The sequence below is a fragment of the Mus musculus genome, chromosome 10, assembly GCF_000001635.26.
Source record: "Mus musculus strain C57BL/6J chromosome 10, GRCm38.p6 C57BL/6J".
NCBI lineage: Eukaryota > Metazoa > Chordata > Mammalia > Rodentia > Muridae > Mus > Mus musculus.
Window position 1 is genome coordinate 62,332,951 of NC_000076.6, and position 6,914 is coordinate 62,339,864.

The 6,914-nt window shown below is 49.4% G+C and overlaps 1 protein-coding gene across 8 annotated transcripts in view; it reads right to left on the reverse strand.

The window, feature by feature from the left end:
- The window catches only part of Hk1 (hexokinase 1), a 111,066-nt gene that overhangs the window by 64,096 nt on the left and 40,056 nt on the right, over positions 1-6,914 (reverse strand). The gene's annotated exons all lie outside the window — the stretch shown is intronic.

The window sequence follows — 6,914 nt, forward strand, 5'->3', positions numbered from 1 at the left end:
AGAGTCTGGGACCAGCCAAAGCCACTTGATAAGGTAAATTAGGAAACAGGCTAATTTCTGCTAGATGCCCCAGTACTGAAAGCAAGCCACCTGACGCGCTCCATCACAGATACGCAAAGGATTAAGGACCTCGAGATGGCTCCGTAGCTAAAAGTGCTCTCGCCACACAAACCTGCCAACCTGAGTTCAAACCCCAAACGCTCGTGGTGGATAAAGAGAAGTAACTCTGGAAACCTCACACACACACACACACACACAGCGTGGTACGCAAACACAAGTGAATAAGTCAATTAAATGTCACATCAAAACAAAATTAACCTACCCGTAAAGGTTTGACTATACCAAAAGGTGGCGTGACCAGCGAATGCCCACATTCTGATAGGGGTGCGATAGAGCACGACCATCAGGGATAACAACTTGGCAACGTGGAGGTGACCAGGCACCTCGGATGTCTACAGAAGCCCGCTCCAGAGCTTAAGGAGGTAAAAGAAGCTCTTGCTGACACTGTTATCTGAAGAAAACGAAACACTCAAGCGGCTGTCAAAAGAATGGCAGGATTGGCTTGAGAGAAGCATGTGCTGTCAGAGCACAGCGCCGTTTAAATGAATAAAGTCCACACAGCAACATGAAAGAAGTCCCCCCAAACAGAACGTGGAGCTGCAGAAAAGGATTCGGCAGGGTACACACAGCAGGACACCACTTACAAACATTTAAACCCACACAAATCGAGGGCTCAGGTACTGCCTGAGTTCAGGAGGTGTGCCTGCCTTTATGGTACTAGATGCTGACTATAGGTATGTATGGTTCAAGTGCAAAATCATCCACAGAAATATGTTCTGGATGGTGGAGCTGGAGAGATGGTTCAGCCACTAAGAGGGCTTGCTGCTCTTCCAGAAAACATGGGCTTGGTTCCCAGCACCCACATGGGACCTGTAGCTGGACCTCACAACCACCTCTAACTCCATCTCCAAGGGGAATCTAATGCACATGCGCATACATGGGAAAAAAACATTAATACCCATAAAATAAAATAAAAAATCGGGAGGTCTGAGGAGACGGATGCATGGTTAAGAGCACTCGCTGCTCAAGTTCGGTTCCCAGCATGCGCGTGGTGGCTCACAACCATCTGTAACTCCAATACCAGGGGATCTGACACGCTCTTCTGGCCCTGCTCACCAAGCACGTACACAGTGCACATACATGAATGCAGGCAGCCGGGCGTGGTGGTGCACGCCTTTAATCCCAGCACTCCGGAGGCAGAGGCAGGTGGATTTTTGAGTTCGAGGCTAGCCTGGTCTACAGAGTGAGTTCCAGGACAGCCAGGGCTATACAGAGAAACCCTGTCTCAAAAAACCTAAATAAATAAATAAATAAATAAATAAATAAATAAATAAAAATAAAAGAAAGTATGCAGGCAGAAACACTCATATGCATAAAATAAAAACAATTTTGAAAAAGAAAATAAATAAATAAATAGAATGCTCAGATAGATAGCAGAGAGCATCTCAATAAAGAGAAAGAATAGGACCAAAGGTGGTTGTGAGCCAACTATGTCTGACTTGTCAGGGTGACAATGTAAGTATATGGATATTATACACATGAGCTTCTATAGGTTTATGTGCCTCAAATATTTCCTAATAAGAACGATTTACACTTTTTTTATACGAGAGAGAGGGCAGAGAGTTAGGATTCAGGTTCCGAGACAAGCCATCAAAATGAGTTTTTCTCCTAAAAGAGGAGAAAGTTTTCTGGGTTCCATTCATAAACTTACAGCGACCCGGTGGGTGGGGTGGTTTCTGAATAGAGATTAAAAGCCCTTCCTCCTGCAGCGCACGGGACAGCCCAAAGGAGGGGGTGGCCTAGAAGCACAGAGACAACTCCTGCCCCTCAGCCTGGCTAACCCCGTAGCTTGTCAGTGATGGGGAACTGAACGCTGTAGCACCAACCAGAAAAAGGCTCTACATTTGAGTCACAGCCGCAGGCCTCTCCTGGGGTCTCCAAAGGAACTAATGAATGCGTATATACACGTGGCATATTTACATTTGAAATATTTGTGACGGGACCTCTCAGTCGTAGTTAAGTGACATCTCGAGTGACACAAGGTAATTCAGGATGCTCGGAACTAAGAAACTGTTAAAGCAAGGAACGCAAGCTACAGGATGGCTGCTGTCCACTGAACTCTTCCTTCCAAAGCTGCTAATAAATTTCTTAAAGGATCAGTCATCAGAAGCCAATGTTCTTTTCAAGAAATTAAAAAAAAATCTACCTGCTGGTAAAAATCACACACGCACGCGCGCACACACACACACTCTCTCTCTCTCTCTCTCACAATGAGATAGTCAGATATAACCAACGTAACACAGTAGGAAGCTTCCTCAGGTCCCACCGGTATGGTTTATTAACTTGGAAGATGGTGGGGTGGGCACCTGTCCTCCCTTCCCCAACTAGACCTTCTTCTTTCTTTCAAGGAGAAGGCTGGCCACGATTTCCCCCAGAGAACAGGAGTGTGGGCAGCGGCAGCATCAAGAGGCGTGGCCAGATGAGGAGGCCTCCCCACAGCCAGCAGCTCCCTGGTCTATTCCTCACGACCCTTCCTGTGAATGACAGGTCTCTGCTCTAAGGGAGAAATCCGATGCCTCTGGTGGAGGGACGGAAAATATGACAGAACACTGGCCAATGAGGTATTAGCTTTGCATGCAACAGAATTTGCTTCTCTCTCTCTTTTTAAGTGATTGTTGTTTTGGTTGGTTGGTTGACTGGTTGGTTTTTTAAGCCAAGGTTTCTCAATGTAGCTCTGGCTGTCCTGGAACTAGCTCTGTAGACCAGGCTGGCCTCGAACTCAGAGATCTATCTGCCTCCTCTGCCTTCTGGGTGCCGGGATTAAAGATGTGTGACATTACTGCCTGGCCATAAAATTCTTCTTAGAGTTCAATTTATTAATACTATTACTATTGATGTGAGTGCAGGCATGCTTTTGTTGAAGTCACAGGACGGCATGTGAGAGTTGGTTCTCTCCAACTGTGGGGTACAGGGATCGAACTCAGGTCCTCGGGGCTTGTGAAGTGAGCCCTTCAGCCAACCGAGTCAACTTGCCTGCCCGGTTTTCATGATTTCCTAACTCACCTCCCTAAGCAATAAGGAACAGAACTGCTCTGAAGCAGGGCCTCACAGTGTACCCTGAGCTGGCCTAGAACTCTCAAGTTTCCAGACTCAGCCTGCCACAACTTGTGGTTACAGCCGTCAGCTCCATATTTTCTTCCTCCTCCTCCCCTTCCTTTGTAGCTCTACCAGGCAGTCTGAAGAAATAAAGGGCATTTGCTTATCAATTAAAAGCCACCCAAGGCTTTTCCCTTGCTCTACCTGGCCTTCCTGGGTCCGGCCACTGGACAAATCACATCCGTTTGTTCCCTGTTGATGCAGATTGTGTGGGGCTATGGGGATCCTGCCAGAGAAAATCCACTGGTGTTTGCTGCTTGCTGTTCTGGCAAGGCTAGGGAGAAAGACATCTGGTCCTTCTTATTTCTTATACTCCTGGCTCCATTTTTCTTTCTATATTATTTTTTTTCCTACCTGCCACTGCTTCACAAGTGCTGAGATTAAAAACATACTGCATCTGGTCTTTTCTAAATTATGTCTGCATGTGCCCACCTCAAGGAGCCCCTGATGGACACTCCCTCTTGGAGCTGAAGTTACAGGAGGTTGGAAGCCACCTGGGAAGAGTATGGGAACTGAACTCGGGGACCTCTGCAAGAACAGTAGGCAGTCTCAACCACAGAGGCATCTCTCCAGCCCTTCATTTTCCTGAACAAACAGGCAGCATGCCACGCAATACTCCACCCTCCAGGTCCTTCTCGGTGACACACAATGGAGGGGGCAGGGCTATGCAGGGCGTGTTTAAGAGCCACTTGGAGGTTAAAGGGCCCTGACTTTCCCATTCTGGATAGCTGGCATCTTGTGAATGGAAGTAGTCACAAAGATGCATGCAATGTTCATTCCTCTTAAAAACCTGAGTGAAGGAAAATGTGTGCCTTATGCTTCTGTCCACCAAGTCCCCTTTTTTGTGGCACCCTTTAACCGGCACTATGCAAAAGCAGCCGGGAGCACGGGGATGTGAGCTGAGAAGTCAGAGGCTTCATCCATTTCTGCCCAGGACCTGTTCTCAAGGCTGGATTATTGCGGGCTCCCAGGCAGTGGAGGGAAATAAAACCGTCTCCCGGGTGCCTTTGTATTCTGGGCAACCCTGAAAACCTTCCCCCAACGAGATCCAATTTCCTTCCTCCTAGCTGAGAGCAAGGTCCTGTATATCACCCGAGGCATGTCTCCATAGCCCCATGGGCTGGCTCCCTGAGGCTGGAGAACTGAATCATCATGGCTGCCCACACTTAGGAGAGTCTCCACTCACTGGGTTCTCTTTAGAGTAGCACACACAGGGCCCAGCTCCACCAAAAAAAAAAAAAAAAAAAAAAAAAAAGGAGCAAGATTTGGGGACTAGCACTTCCAGGCAGCCTTTCTCATAACAGAAGTGGGGTGGGAAGGACAGGAAGCTAATAAACTGACTCATGGGAGCAAGTGACCACTGTGTGCCCTGGGAGCCTCCTAAGGACCACACCCACATATGGCAGAGCACTCTACAGGTAGAGGTGATCTCCTGGAAGCTTAAAAAGCTTCTAAGTTCTGTGTGCAGTGCAAAAGGAAGCTCTTGTTTTGTTTGTTGGTTGTTGTTGTTGTTTGGTTGGTGGGTTTGGTTTGGTTTGGCGTTTTTTGGTTGGTTGATTTTGTTGTTACTCAGTTTTTTGTTTGTTTGTTGTTTGTTTTTTGGTTTTTCGAGACAGGGTTTCTCTGTATAGCCCTGGCTGTCCTGGAACTCACTTGGTAGACCAGGCTGGCCCCGAACTCAGAAATCCGCCTGCCTCTGCCTCCCAAGTGCTGGGAGGCCACCACGCCCTGCCGTTGCTCAGTTTTTGTTTTGAGGGTTTGTATGTTTGTTTGTTTTGGCTTTTTTGTTTTTGTTTTGTTGTTGTTGTTGTTGTTGTTGTTTTTGGAGGGGGGTGGTTCCAGACAGGGTTTCTCTCTGTATTCCTGGCTGACCTGGAATTTGCCCTGTGGACCAAGCTGACCTTAAACTCACAGAGATCCACCTCTGCCTCCCAAAAGCTGGGATTAAAGGCTTGAGCCACCACCCACCGTCAGGCTGAGAGCTCATTTGTTTTTAAGGATCTCCTACACAGAACGAAATGAAAGTTTCAGTTTAGAGACCTTGCTCCAGCAAAGCTCTGGGATAGAGGTGGGGGAGGGGATATCCCAATCTCAGAGTGAGGGCTTTAGTTAGGCACCGTTTGAATCGGTGCTCAGATACCCACAGGGCCTGGGAGATGGAATGGGACGGAGGTGAATCAGGCCACTTGTAGTGGAGCGCCTTAGTCCAACTCAGCCACCGGTGGCCACCCAGCACGGTGTCAGGGAGCAGCCAGGCAGCTGGCAGCCACACAGGTGGCTGTGGGTGTGAGGCTGGAGGCTTAGTTTACAAGGTCATTGGGCCTCCACCCACCATTGCACGCCTGAGCCACAGAGGGTATCTAGAGTGGGAGAGCTGTGGACTCTTGATTCGGGAGGCCTATCCTAAGTGCACTCTGCCCTCCTATCTTCCCTTTCCATGGGATAAGCATGTCCACCGCCATGGAAGAAACTCAAGCAATTACACGTGTTGATGCATAGCTCCCTGACATCAGGTCAGGGATGGGGGTGGGGGTGGGAGATTGACAGTGAAGCCCTTCAGCACCCTATTCCTGGTCCCTATTCAGGATAAGAGCTGCATCTCCAACAGTCTTGTCTCTCAGCACCTCCCCTTCAGCTGACACCCAGGGGGAGTCTTGGTCAAGTTCTCGAGTGGGAGGAGGGTCAGAGCCCCGCCCAGACTCCACCTCTAACCAGCTGTGTGACCTTCAGGAGGTCACAGTCCCCGGTAAGACTGCTTCTGAAGGTGCAGGATGAGAAGTCTCAGGCCAGGAAAGGACAGAGCCTAGTCACTGCCGCCTCTCACCTGTAGATAGTACCTCTTGTCCCAGTGTCTGTCAGGGTGATGATGCTATTAACCTATCCTAGGGTAGGTAAGGCATACCCATAGCACAAATAAAAATGTCCTAGGTGTTTTCCTAACCAACTTAGTCTATCTCAGGAAAAAAACATCCCGTCTTACTGATGGTGGCAGAAAAGTGAGGTACATCTTTAAGACCCACCAGCAGACGGCACTTTATACTAGATGAACATCACCCCTAGGACCCAGCGTCCATGTGCAAGAACTCACAAGTCACAAGGAACGAATGCCAACCCCTCCGAGCTCTTCAAGTGACTAAAGTGTCTTATTTGAGCTCCTAGGCTGAGACTGCCTGGAAATTACAGGTTTAGAGGAAGAAAAAATTCCATTCAGACGTGCGGTTCTCGACCTGAGGCCTATGAGCAAAGTTTCCGGTGGCCTCTGCTCCCCTCCCCTCACCGGAAAGCCAGGCGGGTCACCCCGTCCTCAGAGTAAGGAGCAGCTGCAACAGCTGGGGGAGCCCAGTGACAGTTTCAGGAGGGCATCGTATTCTCCAAATGGGAACCCCAAATATGGGATGCCTGGCTTCCAGCCAGCACCCCCGCCAGCTGCTCACTCACCTCCCCAGCCTATCTCGGCGATCACACCTTCCCCGCCCACGGCGCGCGTGGACCTTTCAAAACAGGCCTATAGACAGGCCAGCTGGTCCCCACCTAGACAGGTCTCAGCCCGGCACTGCGTGCGGGTACCCATCTGACATCCATGGTCCTTTTCAAGGACACTGCAGTATGCAATCCAGCCGTGGGAGGAAGGGGGGGGGTCTTCAGCCGGCCGCCCAGCTCCTCAAACCACAAGCACGCCCGCATGCCCACAATGCCCG